This window comes from Nicotiana tabacum, chromosome 18 (assembly GCF_000715075.1).
Source record: "Nicotiana tabacum cultivar K326 chromosome 18, ASM71507v2, whole genome shotgun sequence".
Lineage (NCBI taxonomy): Eukaryota > Viridiplantae > Streptophyta > Magnoliopsida > Solanales > Solanaceae > Nicotiana > Nicotiana tabacum.
The window spans coordinates 27,260,151-27,282,734 of record NC_134097.1 but is presented as its reverse complement, the minus strand read 5'-3'; positions in this window follow the sequence as shown (position 1 = coordinate 27,282,734).

Genomic DNA, 22,584 nt, shown 5'->3' with positions numbered 1-22,584 from the left:
TACAAGAAAACTTAGGTATTAACTTAATGAAAACAAGATTTTTCAACAATTTACATGTGTACGCACTCGTCACCTCACGTACACGGCACTCACATAACAACAGTACCAAATCTTAAGGGGAGTTCCCCCCCACAAGGTTAGGCAACCACTTATTTCAATTCAGTTCAATCCACTCGAAATCATGTTCTTGCCACGAGTACCTCACTCCACATGACCCAAATCTATTCAAATTAATTGCATAATGTAAATATAACATCAAGTTACTAATTTAACTAATGAATACGAAGCTAACACATGAAATTAAGAAAATCTCCCAAAACGTCCCCTGGTCCCACGTCTCGGAATTGGATAAATTTTAGAAATTCAGAACCCTCGATCACTCACGAACACACTCGAACAAAAATCACAAAAATCCAATCTCAAAATCTCATCAATACTCGGATTTTTCAATTGGGGAACTTTTCTACCATTTTCAAACTTTTACCCCCAATTTCCTTAATTAGAAGAGGAAAACAGCAATAGATTATAGTTCTAGGATCAAAATCAAGATAGAAAACATTACTCAATGTTTCTCCTTCAAAAACCCTCGAGAAATTGCTCTCAACCAAGCTCCAAATCGTTTTTCCAAGTTATGAGTTCAAACCCTCGTTTTTCCCTTTTACTACCCAGTGATTTCTGCTCCTGTGACCATAGGACCGCACCTGCAGTCCCGCTTCTGCGGCAAACTAACTGCACCTGCGATATTTTATTAAAAGCCCAGATTCCGCACCTGCGACCACTTACCCGCATAGGAGGTCCACTTCCGTGGTCCATGGGCTACATCTGTGACCAACTTAACCATTGCCTCAGGCAGCTCCTGCGGTTTCCTAACCGCTTCTACGGTGCCACACACGCAGGTGCGATTATGACAGGTTCAGCCAAACCTCAGATTTTCCCAAGTCCAATTCAACTTTTGTTAAGCACACGAAACTCACCGAGGCCCCCAGGACCTCAACCAAACATGCCAACCAATTCTAAAACATTATACAAACTTATTCCAATCCTTAAATCACATCAAACAATGCTAAAACCACGAATCACCCTCCAATCCAAGCCTTATGACCTAGAAATCTCAAGAATCCTATACCTGATGATAAAACCAACCAAACCAAGTCCGAATGACCCCTAATTTTGCACACAAGTCACATTCAATACTACGGAGCTATTCCAATTTTCAGAATTGGATTCCGACCCCGATACCAAAATCTCACTAATGATCCGAAAACTTCAAAAATTCAACTTTCGACATTTCAAGCCTAAATAAGCTATGGACCTCCAAAATATAATCCGAACACGCACCTAAGCCAGAAATCACTCAACGGAGCTAACGGAATTGATGAAACTCCATTCCAAGTACGTCTTCACACTGCTCCGACTACGGTCCAAATTCTAAAGCTTAAGCTCTCATTGAGAGACTAAGTGTCCCAAAACACTCCGAAACTCGCAACGAATCATCCTAGCAAATCAAAATAGCAGAAACAAACAAGGAAAAATTAGCTAATATGGAATCAGGGTGTAATTCTTAAAATGACCGGCCGGGTCGTTACAAAATGTGGAGAGGCATCAAGGCCATCTTCAAAATGGGGGCCGCCGAACAGGAAGATACCAGTTGAGGATGACGATGATAGTAAGGAATACTCCTTCATGTTGAATGATGCTGGTGATGATGCTAATGATACAGATGATGATAAGGCCGAGAGATCTTCATGGCAGTGATTAGCCTTCCTCCCACAGTCTGCTAGTCTGATAGAGACCTCAAGGAGACCCTTAAACTACTTGTATTTTTATTTTGATATTGTGCAATGAGTACAATGCAATGTTGTTAGTTGGGGGTGGCTTTAGGGAGTACACTTTGTTGATACGTTGATACTTGACTTGTGCCCTTACCGCGCTTATACTGTTGTATGGATATTGTGTACCCTTGTCATGCTTGTTTTGTTATTGCTTATCGTGTGCTCTTGCCGAGCATAATTGTGAGTAGTTATATATGTGTAGATTAGTCACTTTTGTTGTTCTATTTTATTTTTGTTTCTTCCTTTATTTATTCTTTTGTAGTTTTTAGTTTATGTTATTTTCACTCCTTTAGCATTAGTTTCTTTTGTTATTATTCCCTTCAGTAGTTTTTATTATTTTATTTTTATTTCTTTAGTAGTATTTTCTTGGGTTTTCGTTGTGCTATGGTTCTTTTCCGAGGAATATTTTTATGTTAAACCGGGTGATTTTTCCCTATGATGGATGGTGTGATGACTTTCTTAAGGGGATTAGTCTTGTTTTGTTATGTGGACATTTTTGGGTTATTTGGTACTAATAAAATTAGTCTCTTGTATGTGAAATGTGAATTAAGAATACCCCTCCAATTGGTTTTAAATTGAAAAAGGAAGTTGCATGGGGAAGAATAATTTATGTGATATCTTTTTGGCTCTTTTGGTGACTCTCTGCCTACTAGTTAACATGATATTGCTCTAAATACTCTTATTTAAAAGTGAAATTGATCTGTCTTGATTAGTTCATGTGCCATGTGTGTTAGTATTTGTTAAAAATAATTCTTGTGCTTACAAATATCATCTAGAACTTACTCGGTTGGTTTTCAATGCTAATGTTAATTATGTTTGGTTGGAAGGATGACCTTAGGCATTCTTTGTGATCTTTGAAAAAGCCTCTTTAACCTTTCAAGCCTACCATTGCATAAATATTATCACTAGTTTACCCCATTTGATCCATTAACCTTTTCTTTGGCCACCTCATTACAAACTTTTATTCTTTTGTGAAATAATTCCCTCTTTTGAACTCGTCCCTCCTTGAATATTGATAATGAGGCTAAAAGCCTAAGTTGGGGGTGTTGGTGTCAAGTTGGAAATTTGTAAGGTTGTACATTGAGCTATAATTACTCAAGCTCCAAAAGAAAATAGTTATATAAGAAAAAAAAAGAAATATATATATATATGGAGTCTTGAAAAAATTAGAGAGGTACTTTAAGGTGGTTCTATGTTGATAACTAGATGCCAATAAGGGTTATGTGGTTTAAAAAGAAGCAAAGTGGAAAAAGAAAGACAAAAGTGAGTAATGTTCAAGGAGGGTGTAGTCACTTATATCTCAAATTCTTATCCAACCCTTTCCTAAACCTGTATTACAAGCTTAAAAAGTCCTTATGGGATCTCCAACCATTGTTCTTGAATATGAGGCGAATTAAAATAAGGGCAAGCTTATGGCGTGATATTTTGTAACACTTGAAATTCTTTGTTGAAAGCGAGCGTCTTTGTGCATTTGTCACTTGTGTTATTATTGTAATTATGGTGATTTTGGGACTTTATTTCTTGTGAGGGCACATGAATTAGGATGGACTGGTGACATTGTTTTATCAGGAAATGAGTAAATTAAGCATATGTAGTAGACTAGTACTTATGAGTCACTTCTTGAAGCTTATTATTGTCACTTGATTAGTTTGGAATTCCTTTGCATTTCTTAAAGTTGTTTTTAAATGTGGGAGTTATTTGGTTAAGACTCACATGCTTGATCCTAATTCTTAGTACCGACCAAATCCATAAGAATGGTGCTTAATTGGAGAATGTGATTTATAAATAATAGCAATACTACGTATGCTTTAAATGGTAGAGCCTTATTGAATTGTTGATTTTGATTTGCTTGAGGACAAGAAAAGGCTTTAAGTTGGGGGTGTTGATGAGTGGTGATTTTACCACTCATTCTAGTCTCTTTTCTTTAGATTTTATGTCCTTTAATTAAAATATGAGGGCTTTATGGTGTGTATTGTTAGATTTTTAGGTAAATGATGCCATGAAGAGAGTTGAATTCAATTGAAGTGGAATTGAGAAAAAAAAGGTTGAAACAATCCAAAACTCTTATGTGATTCCACATCTGCGGAAGACTAGTCGCAGAAGCTATCTCGCATCTACGAGGAAATGGTCCACATCTGCGAAACTGAGCAACCTTGCCTGGTATCGAATCTGCGAGACAAGAACCGCTTATGCAGTTGCCCATCTGTGCTTAAAGGACCACATGTCACGACTGATCGCTGCCTACTCCGCACTACTAAAAAGTAGGAAAAGAGGGTCGCAATAGCTTATACCTGATTTGTGGGTTTTCCACAGGGAGCTAGGCATGGAGTCGAGTATCTATTTAGATTGGGATTGTGTAGTTGTTCCAAATATCACTTCCAATCATTTTTTGTTTTTCTTTAACAAACTACTATTATCAACTACTAATTATAAATGCAACTAGATTATGCTAAACGAGAATTGCTAAAAGTTGTATCTAATGGATAAAAAGGCACTAGGGTAGTGGCATCCTCCTAGGTGGTCAATTGGCGGGTAATTGCTTCTAAGGCACGATTGTCATGATTGAGGAAATATGCTATAACCGCTGCACGATTTTACCCACTCTCACAGCTCTCGGCAGAGAGAGTGATTTTGCCCAATTGACTTTCTCAAGGCCAAATGTGTAGGCAAATTTTCTCAAGCAACTAGGATTCAAGTCGGGTAATTACTCTCTCGAGGTTTAACCCTTTAATTGGGACTATCAATTCTCTTGAGTCCATCCCAATTCCTTGTTGGGTCAATTTTGGAGAGTTAGACTCTCTTTCTCAAGAAGAGCCAAGTCAACTTAGCGCAAACCAGTATTTTCAACCACCAATTCATAAATTAAACCATAAAATTGACCCAAATAACAAACACCCATAGTCAATCTAGCCCTAAATCATAATACCCATCAATTACCCACACTAGGGTTGATCCACAACCCTAGCTAATGGGTCTAACTACTCATGCTTGAAGAGAAAAACAAAGAAATAGATGAATATAAAGACATATTAATTAATTGCTAAGGTAAATACAAACATTCAATGATAAAAACTAAGTAAAAATGCCCAAAATGGCTATAGATAGTCTTCTCACGAGTGCAGCTCAGTTCAGAAAATAGTTGATGCCCTAAAAATGGAAAAAGATTCTATTTATACTAAGCTGGAAAAGCTGAACGAAAAATGCCCCTGCGAGGTCAGTGTTGACCGCACAAAATGGTGTGCGGCCGCATTAGGCTCTTGAATTTGAAAAGTCAACTCTCTAATCCCAGGCTCCGCGGACCGCGCAGAATGGACCGCGGCCGCGAAGGCTTCCAATGCGGTCCGCACAGAATGGACTGCGGACTGCACAGTCTTGAACCCTGGCACTTGACATCTCTCTGAAGTTTGTTTCCGCGAACCGCATAAAATGGTAGTGTGGCCACGGTGTCTTCAGTGCGGACCGCATAATATGTACTGCGGCTGCACTGCTTTGATGCCTTCAAATCCAGCTCTCCCAATCTCCCTAGTGCGGACCGCACAAAGTGTAGTGCGGCCGCACTAGGCCTGTTTGCCCTGATTTGTCTTGTCTTTGGTACTTGTACATGTTTCACTCATTTTGAGACAATCTTTGATGTCTCGTCACTTTGTTGATCAAACCTGCAATCAAGCACAACTTATGAGCCTTTTGGGACTATTTTGTAAGAGTTTATAATCAAAGTGTAAGCAACAAAGAGCATGAAACACATAAAAATCCTTAGTTATCAACTCCCCCAAACTTAAGCTTTTGCTTGTCCTCAAGCAATCAAAATAAGACCCACCCCTTAAGGGAAAGTCCAAGAATTTTCAGCTATCATAAAGTAACCTCAACTAGCATCAATTGGGACTAACAATTGCCCTCAATACAAATGAATCATTAACAACATTTAACCTTTGAAAAACCATGGATCAAGTGTGACACAAGAGCATCAAGAGTTGACTCATTACATCAAAGAACTCTCTCAATTCCTTTGGTCATTGTGGAACCCAAACTCACACATCCTCAACTCTCCCTAAGCAAACCTCACCTTTTAGAATATTGGCACACAAACCGAGGTTAATAGGAATTCACTCATCTCTCTCAAGAAAAGGTCACAAGTCCGGCTCTAAGTACCATATGCTTGCCCCTTATGTAAGTATCCACTAATGTAAGCTTCATTCAACTCAAGATCATATAGGGCTTTTGTGGAGTCATTGTGAAGGCTTTTGGTTCAGGGTAGGAAATGTTTTGATCTAAGTGGGTTCCATCTTCCCTTAAGCACTTCTTTTGATTCATTTGGCACACATTCTCTTGACTCTTTGAGTCATCTCACTTCTTTTTAAGGGGTTAGAGGGACACGCTATCACTCTTTCTTATGCAATTCAAACCGTTTTCTATTTTTTCAACTTTCCACACCTTTCTTTCTTTTGCTTTTCTTGAATCCCTTTTTATTCTTTTTCACATTGAGCATTCTTTTTGTCTTTTGCTTTTCTTTCTTTTTCATTGCCTTTCCTTTTCTTCATTTTTGTGCCTTTTACCACTTTGTTGTCATTCCTCGTCTCTCCTCCCAAACTTATACTTTTGCCATGTGCTCAAAGAAAGGTCTGGTGCCAAGAGAAGGTATCTTTTTAGAATAGGTATAGGCTTGTATCATGGTTCTTGAAAGAAACAGGTCTAAGGCTCAAAAGGGTTAACTAGGGATCATGTCATTGGTAGGCTATGGAATTGTTCAAACTATCATTTGGATCAAGGAGAGCCTATAATCACTTCTCAAGTCAAATTTCACTAAAGATTTCGCCTCAACAAACATTCAAGGCAAGTTCTAGACCAATGGTTTGGGACTTGGACTCGCAATTCGGTTTCTCACCACACAAGATAAAGGATTGCTAAAGACATAGAGTCGGGGGCCTACAACGACCTTAGATACGATTTGAGCACACAATGGTCTCGAAAAACCACTTGATGATTATCGGCCAACACAAGAGTCTCAAGGTCATGACTCTCACCATCCTAAGCACAACATTTTATCTTTGACCATGGGATCAAAGGCAAATGTGCTAGGCCCAAGTGAAGCTTTGATTGAGGTATCTTTAACTATAAACTACTAAAAATGAAAAAAAACAAAAAAAAGACTCAAACCCTTAAGAGGTTGTCACGCCATCCATCATTGGGAAGAGCCACCCAGTTCACACAACACTCCACCTTTGGAAAAAACCATGGCATTAAGAAAACCAAAGGCTTATTGAAAACGTCCAAAACAAAACAAAAAAATACGAACATAAATAAGAAGCTAAAAACGGAAATTTTTGCGAAAATAGAACGAATATTTAAATAGGGGATTTGAATATACAACGGGGATGAATATATACAATGATGTAACTTTATATACAGACCCAAAGAAAGATGAAAAATTCGATAAAAGTAACTAAATATTAAATTATATATAGACCAAATGTGAAAATCAAGAAAGCCTAAAATGAATCAATATATACAGTCATCCAAAAAATGTAGGGTGCACCCCCTCAAATAAAAGTTGGCATTGTCCCCAATGCCAACTAGTCCAAATAAGCATAAAAAATAATAGAAAAAGGATATGAAGACTCCCTAAGCCCTGTCGGTCTGCATAGGATCATGGATGGTCCCAGGGTCCTCTATGTGCTCGGGAACCTCACACTAATTCCCGGTGTCCTGCTACTCAGCTGCTGGGACCTGGGCCTAGACCTAGACAGGCTCTGGATCTGGTACACCCTGTGGCTGACTGGAGGAAGTCTCTACTGGGTCCGCCTACTAGATGATAGCATCAACGGCTCTAGGAATCTTCCTCCTCTTCAGAGGCCTCTAGGTCTGCTCCGGCTCTGGATGAGCTGCTGAGACTGGGTCATCGAGCAGCAGGTCCAAAGGCAGCTGGTCTGCCTTCAGTCTATCTACATTTGTCCACAGCTCCTTCATGGACTCCTTGGAGGCCCGTGTCTTCCTAAGCTTCTTATGCTCCCGAGCAAGCTCCTTGAGAGCCTTGCTGTGTGAATCGACTGCCTTGGTCAATGTCTCCTGAGTAGTGAAGATTTTCTTCTGGTTCTCAAGTATCTCTTTCAAAGCATCCTCTATCGACTGGGGCACTTGTGGGGCTGGAGGAGCCGACTAAGCCTCTACTGTGGTAGTCAATGTGGACAACTTGGATGAGGCAGTCTGCATCCAGTTATTTATACTCAAAAGGGTCTGGCTCAGCCGGTGGGCATTGATGGGATAGGCCCGAGTAGATGGGATCTCTGGGCCTGCTGATGTGGAAGGTCCGGGAGGCATCTTAGTATGAGTGGAGGCAGGCTCAGCGGGGGTCTCTACCACAACTAGCTCTTCAGACTGTCCAGTTGGGGCAGAACCAGGGGCTTTGTAGTTCTTGTACTTGGGGTTGTCATTCCCCTTCAAGCTATACCAGGAGAACGGGGTTGTCGCCTTGACCTTGATGTCGTATGGCCTCTTGTCCATGTGTAAATCCCGGAAGTACATAGTAAGGGTGTTGGGGAAGGGATAGTTCCAGTCGCTCTCGGCACCCACTATAGAAATGATGCGAGACATCACATTCACCACGTTGATAGGGTACCCCACCATAATGGAAGCAACCAAAACAGCCCGATGGAGAGGAAGTGTCTGGTCATGGGTAGTAGGGTCTAACCGGCTGCACACAAATGTCTCCCAGCCTCTCGCCTCAAAGTTTAGGGTCCTTCGTAGTATTTTGACCCCAACAGTTAACACTCCAGAATGGTACCTGGGATTGCCAAGTACTGAACTAACCATGGACGGACCTCCTCGCCCATCTCCAGCTTTGCCATATAAAGAGACTCATCTTCCTCATTGAAACCCAGGTATTCGTTTAGCAACTTCCCGTCAAACAACACCTTGAGGTTCCGAACCTTAGTCACTTTGGAACCCTTTACGATGTGGGCTACATTACAGTAGAACTCTTTGACTAAGTGTTCATTGGCATCCATGTAGTCATCTAAAAAGTGCTCCCAACCCACTCTCGTTCCGAACTGTCTATGCATGTCAGGGTTGTGGGGTAAAAGATCTCTGTCAATGAAACTCCGCTCTGGTATCAATTTTCTCACTGGCCACCACTCCCTAAATTTGTGGTATGCCACCTGGCTCATGAACCTATCCTCCCAAACTTCTGGTTTTCTAGTTCAGGCAATGCCCCCAACCTGAGGCTCACCACCCTCAGCTACATCCTCATCCCCTTGCACTTCCTCCTCACCTCCGTCTGCACCCTCCCCAGATAATGAAGTTGTGGGGGAAGTGGAGTATTCACCACTACCGGCTAATGAGCCCTCGGACGACTCAGTAGAAACATGCCTTGGTGCTTGGGCAGTAGGTGATGGTGGAGGAGTGTCATCTGTCAATCTGAAACTTGAGTAGAAATATGTTGGTACTGAGTCTGAAGAGATATCTTGGGAGGGCAGATACTTACTCCCTGACAGATCATAGGCTCTATCAGCTGCCTTAATTGCCTTTCTCATCTTCTTTATGTTTTGATGAGCCTGGGGAGTGAGTTTAACCAATCTCTGCTTCCCTTCCCGGGAGGAATCGCCTCTGCCGGGTTGTTTGGAGCCTTTTCCTCTTTGTTTAACCATTATCTGCAAACACAATCATCTCACATTATTAGTATCAATAGAAGCAGTGAGCAACATTTCTGCAGAAAGAATTGCAGAATTGAAAAGTTGCAGCCATGTTGCAGAAATAGCCCAGTGCGGACCGCACAAAATGGAGTGCGGCCACAAAAGGACCATCGCGGACCACAAAAAAAAGGACCGCGGTCCACACAGGGATGGGGTTCAGACTACGCTTCCTCTAAATCTAACCAGTGCGGCCCGCACGAAATGGTACCGCAGCCGCACTGGGCCAGAGCTGACCGCAAAAAATATAGTGCGGCCGCACTGGGCAAGGGTCACCTTGACATAAGATCATCAGTGTAGTCCACGCAAAGTGATACTGCGGACTGCACTAGGGCACCGCAGACCGGATAAAAATGATCGCGGTCCGCACAACGTGCCCAGAATTGGCACTGAGTTAGGGTTCTTAGATTTGCCTTAAAGTCCAATTTACCCAGTCCATAAAACTACTAAGTCCACAGATATCAACCTTTAAACTAATCTAATCCTAGAGTCGAACTAATTATGGGAGGAAGAAGAAGAAGTATAAGCTAAGAAAAGGAAAATGAAAAAAGAACAAAATTATAAACTTAATCATGGAAGAAATGAGTGTAATGTTACCAGATTATGAGGTGGAGTGAAGTTAATCAATGCTAAGTAAGTTTTCATGATCAATATCAGGGAGTGAACAGTAATAATATGCTTTGAGATTCAATTTTTGCAAAAAGAGTAAAAAGGGAGTCCTCGTGGTCTATTTATAGAAAAGCCCTTGGGCCCAGCCTCACCTACTAGTGCGGACCGCACAAAATGGACCGCGGTCCGCACTAGGCTATTATGATCAAGCTTGGCCCAGTATCCCACTGCGGTCTGCACAAAACAGACCGCGGCCGCAATGGTCCACTATGGACCGCATAAAGTGTAGTACGGACGCAGTAGCCAACTTTAGAGAGGTATCACTTTGGCCTTCACCAGTACGGACCGCACAGAGTGTAATGCGGCCGCACTGGCAACTTTAGAGACTAAACATTTTCTTACTATACTACAAAGAAAATCAAAGAAAACAAGAAGAAAAACACATGGGTTGCCTTCCAAGAAGCGCCTGATTTAATGTCGCGGCACAACACATGTTACCACCATATCACTTGAGATGAAGGAACACAACCACGTGGCTGTCATCAAACTTTCCAAGATAATGCTTGACCCGGTGCCCATTAACTCTAAAGACTTCACCATTTTTGTTTTTCAAATCAAGAGCATCAAAGAGAGTCACAAACACAACTTCAAACAGTCCACTCCATTTGGATTTGAGCTTTTCCGGAAATAGACGTAACCGGGAGTTGAACAAGAGAACAAAATCACCTACGCTGAACTCCTTTCCACGAGCATATTTGTCATGAAGGTACTTCATCTTGTCCTTATACAAGTACGAACTGGAGTAGGCATGGAATCTAAATTCATCGAGTTTATTAAGTTGTTCAACATGAAGATTAGCTGTAATATCCCATTCAAGATTCAACTTTCTCAAAGCCCACATGACCTTGTGCTCTAACTAAACCGGAAGATGGCATGCTTTCTAAAACACCAACTGATACAGAGACATCCCAATCGGAGTTTTGTAAGCCGTTCGATAAGCCCATAGAGCGTCATCCAACTTCTTCGACCAATCGGTCCTATTTGCATTGACCGTCTTTGACAAGATACTTTTGATTTCTCTGTTAGAGAGTTCCACTTTACCACTAGCTTGAGGATGATAAGGGGTTGAAACCGTATGATTGACACCATACTTGGAAAGCAATATGTCGAAATCTTTATTGCAAAAGTGGGACCCCCTATCACTAATAATCGTACGAGGAGTGCCAAACCTTGTGAAGATGCTCTTTTTAATAAATGCAACAACACTCCGGGCTTCATTGTTAGGCAAAGCCACGGCTTTAACCCATTTTGAGACATAGTCAACCGTCATGAGAATGTAAGTATTCCCACAAGAGCTAACAAATGGACCCATGAAATCGATGTCCCAAACATCAAAGATATCCACTTCAAGAATGGTATTGAGAGGCATCTCATCCCTTTTTGAAATTCCTCCCGCTCTTTGGAACTCATCACACCTCTTCACAAAATCACCTGCATCTTTGAACAAGGTGGGCCAATAGAATCCACAACTTTCGAGGCGGTTCTCACCCCACCATGATGGCCACCATAGGGTGAAGAATGGCAAGCCTCTATGATACTCAATTGTTCTTCCTCCGGGACACATCTACGAATCACACCATCCGTGCTAATCTTGAACAAGTATGGCTCATCCCAATAGAAATCCAAACTATCCCGCTTGAGCTTCTTCCTTTGGTTAGAAGAGAGCTCACACGGGATTACTCCAGTCACAAGGTAATTGGCAACATAGGCAAACCATGGAATATCATTCATTGACACCGCAATGATTTGTTCGTCGAGAAATGAATCATTGATATCAAGGCCACCGCAAGGCCTCCCCTCCTCCACCAAACGGGACAAGTGGTCCACCACTTGATTCTCTCACTACCTTTCCGGTCCACAATTTCTAGATCAAACTCTTGAAGTAGTAACACCCATCTCATCAATCTTGCCTTAGAGTCTTTCTTTGTCATCAAATACCTAAAGGTGGCATGATCGGTGTGCACTATAACTTTGGCCCCCATAAGATATGGTCGAAAATTTTCCATTGCAAACACTATAGTCAACAACTCTTTCTCGGTGACTGTATAGTTCCTTTGAGACTCATTCATGAACTCTTTCTCGGTGACTCTTTCTCGGTTGCTTGCGTAGTACACTGGATGAAACATCTTGTTAACCCTTTGACCCAAAACAACCCCAACCGCAACGTCACTTTCGTCACACATGAGCTCGAAAGGAAAGCTCCAATTTGGTGCGATAATGATCAAGGTAGTGGTCAACTTAAGCTTGAGAAGCTCAAATGCTTGCATACATCCCTCATCAAACACAAACTTTGCATCCTTTTCTAGCAACTTGCACAAGGGGTGTACCACTTTTGAAAAATCTTTTATAAACCTCCGGTAAAAACCCGCGTGCCCAGGAAAACGCCTCACCCCTTTGACAGAAATGGGGGGAGGAAGCCTTGAAATCACCTCTATCTTGGCTTTGTCAACTTCAATCCCTTGCTTTAAAATTTTGTGACCCAACACTATACCCTCTTCAACCATGAAATGGCATTTTTCCCAATTGAGTACGAGGTTTGTGTCTTCACACCGGGCCAACACTCTATCCAAATTACCCAAACACTCTTCAAAGTAATCACCAACCATACTGAAATCATCCATGAATACCCCCAATATATCTTCCACCATGTCGGTGAAAATAGCCATCATACATCTTCGGAATGTCGCCGGAGCATTACACAATCCGAACGGCATTCGAGAGAAAGCGAAGGTTCCATAAGGACAAATAAAGGTGGTCTTCTCTTGGTCCTCCGGGGCAATTAAGATTTGATTATACCCCGAGTACCCATCCAAAAAGCAATAAAAATCACGCCTAGCAAGACGATCTAACATTTGGTCAAGGAATGGCAATGGGAAATGGTCCTTTCGGTTCACCTTGTTTAACTTTCGGTAGTCCATGCAAACCCTCCAACCTGTGACTGTCCGGTAGGAATAAGTTCATTGTTGTCATTGGTCACCACAATCATACCACCCTTCTTCGGTACACATTGCACCGGAGAAGTCCACGAGCTATCAGAAATGGGGTACACAACCCCGGCATCCAACCATGTGATCACCTCTTTCTTCACCACTTCTTGCATAGCCTCGTTCAATCTTCTTTGATGCTCCAAGGAAGGCTTTGCATCATCCTCCCAGATAATTTTGTGCATACAAAATATGGGGCTTATTCCCCGAATGTCAGCTATAGTCCATCCAATTGCCCTTTTCCGCTTTTGAAGCACCGCCAAAGTGGCCTCAACCTGCATGTTAGTAAGGCAAGAAGAAAGAATAACTGGTAAAGTAGAGTTTGAGCCCAAGAATTCATACCTGAGGTATGGAGGAAGTAGTTTCAACTCCAACACCGGTGGCTCCTCTATTGATGGCTTTGTTGGTAGAGTTTTCCGATTTTCAAGATCCAAAGACAATTTTCTAGGCTCATAAGAATAAGGGCCCATCCCATGTAAGGCATTCACACACTCCACTCTACTTGCATCCTTATTGACTTCAAGATTTAATAGCACGGCCTCAAGCGGATCTTCCACGTTGATCATAGCACTGGTGCCATCCACAATCACTGCTGTGACAAGGTCTACAAATGAGCACACTTCGGTGCTATTGGGATGCTTCATAGATTTGCAAACGTGGAAAATGACCTTTTCGTCTCCCACTCGAAAAGTGAGCTCACCCACTTCAACATCAACCAATGCCTTCCCCATTGCAAGGAAAGGTCTGCCCAAGATAATAGGAACCTCATAGTCCACTTCACAATCCAAAATGACAAGGTCAGCCAACAAAATGAATTTTTCCACCCGGACAAGCACATCATCAATAATTCCCAAAGGTCGCTTCATCGATCGATCCGACATTTGAAGTCTCATTGAGGTTGGCCTAGGTTGCCCGATACCCAAAGTTTTGAAAACCAAGTAGGGCATTAAATTAATACTAGCTCCCAAGTCACATAGAGCCTTGGTAAAATCCGCACTCCTAATGGTGCAAGGAATGGTGAAAGCACCGGGATCTTCAAGCTTCGGGACCATTCAATGCACTATAGCACTAACTTGGTGAGTCATCTTTATAGTTTCACAATCCATAGAACGCTTCTTTGTAATCATGTCTTTCATGAATTTTGCATAACCCGGCATTTGTTCAAGTGCCTCCACCAAAGGCACATTAATAGATAAGCTCTTCATCATGTCAATGAACTTTTTAAACTGATTATTATTCTTCTACTTCGCGAGCCTTTGAGGATAAGGTGGAGGTGGCCTTGGAAAAGGAGTCTTGGCTTTTAGCACAACCGGCTCCGGCATGTCAATTATGTGTTCCCTAGACGGGTTCACATCATTTTGGGTTTCCAATTCGACTTCTTGAATAACAATCCTCACTTCATTGTTCACATTTTCATCAACCACATCTTCAACTACCAAAGGGACTTCATCATCTTGCAACTCAACATTATCATCCACGACTTGCTTTTGCTTAGAGGCATTCACATCACCGCTTGTCCCACTTCTTGTTGTGACCGCTATAACATGATTGTTCCGACCCTTTGGGTTCACTACCATATCACTTGGTAGAGCACCCTTCGAGCGAGTATTCAATGACTGAGAGATTTGGCCTAATTGCACCTCCAAGTTTCGGATAGAGGTATTGTGAGAAGCTAACTATGCATCCAAATCTGCATTCCTCTTCATCATCTGCTCGAACATCATTTCAATTCTGCTCATATCATTACCAGAAAAACTAGGACCTTGAGAAGGGAAAGGGGGTGGATTGTTCGGTTGTTGGTACATTGGGGGCCTTTGAAAGCCTTGCCCCCGGTTGCCTTGGTTTCCATTGTTGTTCCACCCGCCTTGAATGTTGTTGTTTCCCCAATTGTTGTTATTTCCATTCCAATTGCCTTGGTTGTTGTTTTGATTACCCCAATTGTGGTTTTGGTTGTTGTTGTTCCAATTGCCACCACTTTGTTGTTGATTGCCCCAATTTCCTTGGGGTCGCCATTGTTGGTTTGAAGCGTTGCCTCTATTGCCTTTATAGTTATTGACATATTGTACCTCTTCACTTTGGTCATCATAACCATAATTTTGACACCCATCATATTCATCAACAAATTGATTAGAATTTCCTTGATTTTGTTGCCTCTTTTGCCTTCTTTTGTTGACAAGCATACCAATACCCTCCATGGCATTCACTTGGCGAGGATTCAGAACTTGTTGTAACTGTGCCTTAGCCAATTGGTTCATATTAGTAGTAAGCTCAGCTATCACTTGCTCGTAATCATGTAATTCCTTGTGCAAATGAATAACTGTAGGGTCACCTTGAGGCACATTTACTCTACTCTGCCATGCTGAAGAAGTGTCCGCCATTTCATCAAGTACATCACATGCCTCATCATAAGAAAGCTTCATAAAATTTCCCTTGGGAAATTGGTTCACAATGCATTGATTTATAGTGTTTATGCCCCGATATAAGGTTTGTTGGATCATGGCCTCGATCATATCATTATTTGGGCATTCCTTCACCATCGTACTATACTGCTCCCAAATCTCATGCAAAGGTTCCGTTGGCTATTGCTTGAAGGCCAATATTTCATCTCAAAGTGCCTCCATATGAATAGGAGAGAAGAATTTGTCAATAAACTTATCGACCAACTCATCCCAAGTTGTGATGGAATGGTTGGGGAGTCTCTCGAGCCAGTCTAATGCCTTCCCCTGAAGTGAGAACGGGAAAAGTCTCAATCTCAACGCATCCTCGGACACATTCGTCTGTTTGCTCCCCCAGCATGTATCTACAAACCCCTTGAGATGTTTATAGGCATTTTGATTTGCAGCGCCCATGAAGTACACACGCTGCTCAAGCAAGGTCAACATCACATTGGTTATCTGAAAGTTGCCTGCCCGGATTCGGGGTGGGACAATTGCACTTGCGTAGCCCTGGTTCGGTAATACTCTTGGAGCCACTCTTGGAGGAACCGGGGGAGGGTCTGGAATATTGTCATTTGGATTAGCATTGGCATTTCGGCCTCTTCGTTGACCTTGAGGTTCAAGAGGCACCTCATCTTGCTTAAGATCATCTACCTCTTCCCCACTATCACGTTTCCAAGAGGGTCATTAGCATTGCTTAAAGCCATGTTGGTACCTGAGTAATGACACAAAAAAGTAAGTAACAAAGAAGGAAAGAAGAACAATACACAAAACTAACTAAATAGATAGCCAAAATTGTTAGATCCCCGGCAACGGTGCCAAAAAGTGATCGCTGCCTACTCCGCACTACTAAAAAGTAGGAAGAGAGGGCCGCAATAGCTTTTACCCAATTTGTGGGTCGGGATCGATTTCCACAGGGAGCTAGGAATGGAGTCGAGTATCTATTTAGATTGGGATTGTGTAGTTGTTCCAAATATCACTTCCAATCATTTTTGGTTTTTCTTTAACAAACTACTATTATCAACTACTAATTATAAATGCAACTAGATTATGCTAAACGAGAATTGCTAAAAGTTGTATCTAATGGATAAAAAGGCACTAGGGTAGTGGCATCCTCCTAGGTGGTCAATTGGCGGGTAATTGCTTCTAAGGCACGATTGTCATGATTGGGAAAATATGCTATAACCACTGCACGATTTTACCCACTCTCACAGCTCTCAGTAGATAGAGTGATTTTGCCCAATTGACTTTCTCAAGACCAAATGGGTAGGCAAATTTTCTCAAGCAACTAGGGTTCAAGTCGGGTAATTACTCTCTCGAGATTTAACCATTTAATTGGGACTATCAATTCTCTTGAGTCCATCCCAATTCCTTGTTGGGTCAATTTTGGAGACTTAGGCTCTCTTTATCAAGAAGAGCCAAGTCAACTTAGCACAAACCAGTATTTGCAACCACCAATTCATAAATTAAACCATAAAATTGACCCAAATAACAAACACCCAGAGTCAATCTAGCCCTAAATCACAATACCCATTAATTACCCACACTAGGGTTGAGCCACAACCCTAGCTAATGGGTCTAGCTACTCATTCTTGAAAAGAAAAATAGAAAAATAGATGAAGATAAAGACATATTAATTAATTGCTAAGGTAAATACAAAGATTCAATGATAAAAACTAAGTAAAATGCCCAAAATGGCTACAGATGGTCTTCTCACAAGCGCAGCTCAGTTCAGAAATTAGTTGATGCCCTAAAAATGAAAAAAGGTTCTATTTATACTAAGCTGGAAAATCTGGACAAAAAATGCCCATGCGGGATCAGTGCGGACCGCACAAAATGGTGCCTGGCCGTACTAGGCTCTTGAATCTAAAAAGTCAACTCTCTGATCCAAGGCTCTGCGGACCGCACAGAATGGACCGCGGCCACGAAGGCTTCCAATGCGGTCCGCGCAGAATGAACTGTGAACCGCACAGGCTTGAACCCTGGTACTTGACATCTTTCTGAAGTTTGTTACCGCAAACCGCATAAAATGGTAGTGCGGACGCGGTGTCTTCAGTGCGGACCGCACAATATGTACTACGGCCTCACTGCTTTGATATCTTCAAATCCAGCTCTCTGAATCTCCCTAGTGCGGACCGCACAAAGTGTAGTACGGTTGCACTAGGCCTGTTTGTCCTGATTTGTCTTATCTTTGGTACTTGTGCATGTTTCAATCCTTTTGAGTCGATCTTTGACGTCTCGTCACTTTGTTGATGAAACCTGCAATCAAGCACAACTTATGAGCCTTTTGGGACTATTTTGTAAGAGTTTATAATCAAAGTTTAAGCAAGAAAGAGCATGAAACACGTCAAAATTCCTAGTTATCAACGACCAAAACCGATGGATCGCGACGGGTGCCTGAGTCCTACCTGTCAAACACCCTTAAGCATACGTCTAGGATATGAACCTATATAACATCTTCTGAATTACGAAGATAACATACATGAAGAAAACCTGCCAACAAGGCATATGTATGCATATTTGCAGAATATAGGGGGCGAACCGGCAAAGCTGCTATAGACAAATATACATCCAATAACTAAAGCCGACAAGGCCACATACATCCCAACTAGACATACTATCTATAGACCTTTAACAGAAACATAACTATAAAAGGATGTGACTGAGCCACGTCATACCCATATATATATATATATATATATATATATATATATACAAATGTACCGTACCAACATCAAAAGTAGTTCCGGATCAAATAGAGCACACCAACTCTCGTTGATCAGGGATCCTAAGAAGGGGGACCGTCAGCTTGCCTACCTGCACCTGCGGACATGAAACGTAGGCCCCGTGAAATAGGGAGTCAGTATGAAAAATGTGCTGAGTATGTAGGGCATGAAAATTTGTATGTAAAAGACATAGATGAAACATGGAATATAGAAACACATCTTTAAATCTGAATAACTTTGTAAATTCTAAAACGTTTATAACTTCATGCACGTGCGTGTAAATGTCATGTCATGCATAGTTATGGGTGTACATAATATCATCAAGTCACTGTGGGCATCTCATCATATCTTCTCGGCCACTGCGGGAATATCATCAACATATACTAGCTGATCAGGTGGTGGTACGTATATAACACCGTAACCTTTTCCCATATCTCATATATATATATATATATATATATATATATATATATATATATATATATATATATATATATATATATATATATATATATATATATATATGCGTATATAACGTCGTCTGAGTCATGGGTCAAGGCAACAGTGTGAGCAACATCATCATAATATACCAACTGATCAGGTGGTGGTGCGTATATAACGCTGTAACCTTTTTCCATATCCTATATACATATACATACATATATATGCGTATATAACGCCATCTGGTCATGGGTCAATGCAAATGTATAAATATGTGAAATGCATGAAAAATGCGTAATAATCTCAATATTCCTTTCGGATAAACTTTTTCAATTGTGTATTATTCTGGGACCCATGAACAGAAAATAATAATATTTTTCATGGGGAATCAAGAATATAGACACCCCTGCTATTTCTATGAATAGAGTAATTTATGGCAACTATGTATTTGCTCGTTTCTCCAGTATAATTTGGATCATACTAAAATAAAGAAGGGAGGGTCTTAACATACATGTTCCTTGAATTATTCGAACGAAGTGAAGCTTCGGTGAAATATGCTGAAAAGAGAGAATGAAGCTTCTGCGTCTTTTTTGAATTTGAACGAATGCTTGGAAAGAAGCTCCTGACCTCTAACGTTTTTCTTTATCAAAGTTAGTCTTCTAACTTTTCAGACTAAGAAAGCAAAACTTTTCTTGCTATTTGGAATCTTAACGTTACTGCCCTTATCCCCAAAATGAATTAGGACAACAACTCAACTAATTCAAATAAACTATAAATAGCCACCTAGGATAGTTACTTACTTAGTCGTATTCCAATATTGGGGCTTCTTGCCACGTGGGGTGGGGGTGGGATATTAATTAATTTTTTTTTAATCAATTTATTAGTTAACTGGGTAATGTCCTGTTACCCGATAATTAATCAATTATCAGCATAATTAAAAAATTACCACAAATTACTTAAAATTCTATTTATTTTATTTTTTTAAAAATACTTCATATATACCTTATATATTATACTACCGTGGTCATATGGTATCTTCATGGTACTAGTTCATAATCATCGGGTATTATCGCTCGACCCGTATTTTATTCCAAATTGGCCACTTTCAACGAAACGCGTTTTCTTTAATTCGTGTACCCTTTCTCCTTCAGGACACTTATTTATCGCTTGTTAAAAATAACGTAAATACGTTAAAGTCAAGATGATCTCATCCCCGAGTCTACGTCGGTTAACTGAAAACGAAATTTTAATGTACGAAAACGCGAGATGTAACATCTTTGCCCCCTTAGAAACATTCATCCTCGAATGTTTAACTCTCCGAGATTTATATAACCTTGGTAGAGTCACCTTTGTAACAATGCTACTACCAATTCTTCTTGTAGAAACCCAGTAATTTAACGACACATAGGACCACAATGATTAATAACGACGATGGCCTCACACGACCAATAACAATAGCTAGCACAATAATTCGTACACGCACCTTGAGGTTATGACGCCTCAGTCGGACCCTTCTTTAGAGGAGGAAATAAGTAGGGATATCTAGACCTCATGTCTTCCTCGGCCTTCCAAGTTATTTCTTCCACATTATTGTTCCTCCAAAGTACTTTCACGGAGGTTACCTAATTTGTCGGTCTAGAATGGCAACCAGAATTTCCTCGTATGACAAGTCCTTTGTAATCTGTACATCATTCGTGGGCACCACTCGGGTAAGATTGCTGATGCACTTCCATAATATAGATACTTGAAAACTAGATGGACAGACTCTAATTTCGAGGGCAATTCTAACTCATAAGCTACTTGGCCCACTCTCCGAATCATCCTATAAGGCCCAATATACCGTGGGCTAAGTTTACCTTTATTGCCAAACCTTATCACACCCTTCATAGGTGACACCTTTAAGAGTACCCAGTCATTATCCCGGAAGTCTAAATCCCGACATCGCACATCGAATATGACTTCTGACGACTCTGAGCTGTCAAGAGTCGATCCCGAATCAACTTTACTCTTTCTATGACTTGCTGAACCAGGTCTGGCCCATGAAATCTAGATTCTCCAACATCAAACCACCCTATAGGCGACCTATACTTCCGCCCATAAAGAGCTTCATATGGAGCCATTTGAATACTCGAATGGTAGCAACTATTATATGCAAACTCAACATGCGACAGATGATCATCCCAGCTACTTTTGAAGTCCATTACACATGCTCGTAACATATCCTTCAGTGTCTGAGTAGTACGCTCAGCCTGTCCGTCTGTCTGGGGATGAAATGTTGTACTAAGACTTACTTGAGTCCCCAATCCTTTTTAGAAGGACCTCTAGAAGTTAGCTGTAAATTAAGCTCCTCTATCCGAGATAATAGATACAGGTATGCCATGCAGTCGTACTATCTCCTTATTATAAAGCCTCGCATAATCCTTTGAGGAATATGTAGTTCTAACGAGCAGAAAATGGGCAGACTTTGTAAGCTATCAACAGTCACCCATTTCGAATTAAACTTACTTTGGGTACGAGGTAAGCCTACGGTGAAGTCCATATTTATTATTTCCCAATTCCAAGTCGGAATCTCTATAGCTTGCAACGATCCACCGGGTTTCTAATGCTCAATTTTAACCTGCTGATAGTTAGGACACTGAGCAACAAATTCTGCTATATCCTTTTTCATTATGTCCCACCAATATACTTCCCTGATGTCATGATACATCTTTGCCATTAATGGATGGATAGAATAACGAGAATAGTGAGTTTCTCCCCTAACCTACCGACGCAGCCCTGCAACATTAAGCACACATAATTGTCCTCGATATCTGAGGACCCCGTCTTCTATAGTTTCAAATGGCATCTTTTCCTTCTGAAGGGTGGTATCCCTATAATGAACTAACACAGGATCCTCGTACCGGTGTTCCTTTACTTCAGTTACTAAAGAGGATATTGCCATATCCTGAAGAGTAATTCTAATGTCACCTGAGTCTAGTAACCGAACTCCAATACTAGCTAGCTGATAAACCTCATGGGTTATTGCCCTCTTTTCTGGCTATAAATACAATAGGCTACCCTTAGATCTACGGCTGAGGGCGTCGGCTACTACGTTCCCCTTCCCCGGATGGTATAAAATATCAACGTCATAGTCTTTAAGTAGCTCCAACCATCTCCTTTGACGTAGATTCAATTCCTTTTACTTGAAGATGTACTGGAGTCTCTTATAATCCGTATAGATATCAACATAAATTCCATACAAGTAGTGCCTCCACATTTTTAGTGCACGAATCACCAAGGCTAACTCTAAATCGTAGGTCGGGTAGTTCTTCTCGTGCTTCCTTAATTGTCTAGAAGCATAAGCCACAACCTTACCATGCTACATCAATACACAACCCAACCTAGTGCCTGAAGCATCAAAATAGATAATGTAACTATCGGTCCCCTCTAAAAGCGTTAGAACCGGTACGGAAGTCAATCTGTCCTTTAAGGCCTGGAAAACTTCGTTCGCAAGTGTCGGTCCATTGAAACCTAGTTCCCTTATGAGTTAACTTACATGGTTATCCTAATCTTGTACAATTCAGGAAATTCCCCTCTTCGGATGCCCAAACTTCATCTTTTATCCCTCACAATTTCGCCCTTATCCCACTATTAGGGCAACATTTCATCTATTCTAAACATTACTAGTCTTAGACTCCTTTGAGTTCATTCGGGCTATACTGAGCCTTCTATAACTTAGAGAAACAATCAGCTCTCTAATGAACTTACTCCCAAGGACTTATCCATTCTTATTACCTTTTTACTCATCTTTTCTTATCCTTCCTCCTGTCTTCCTA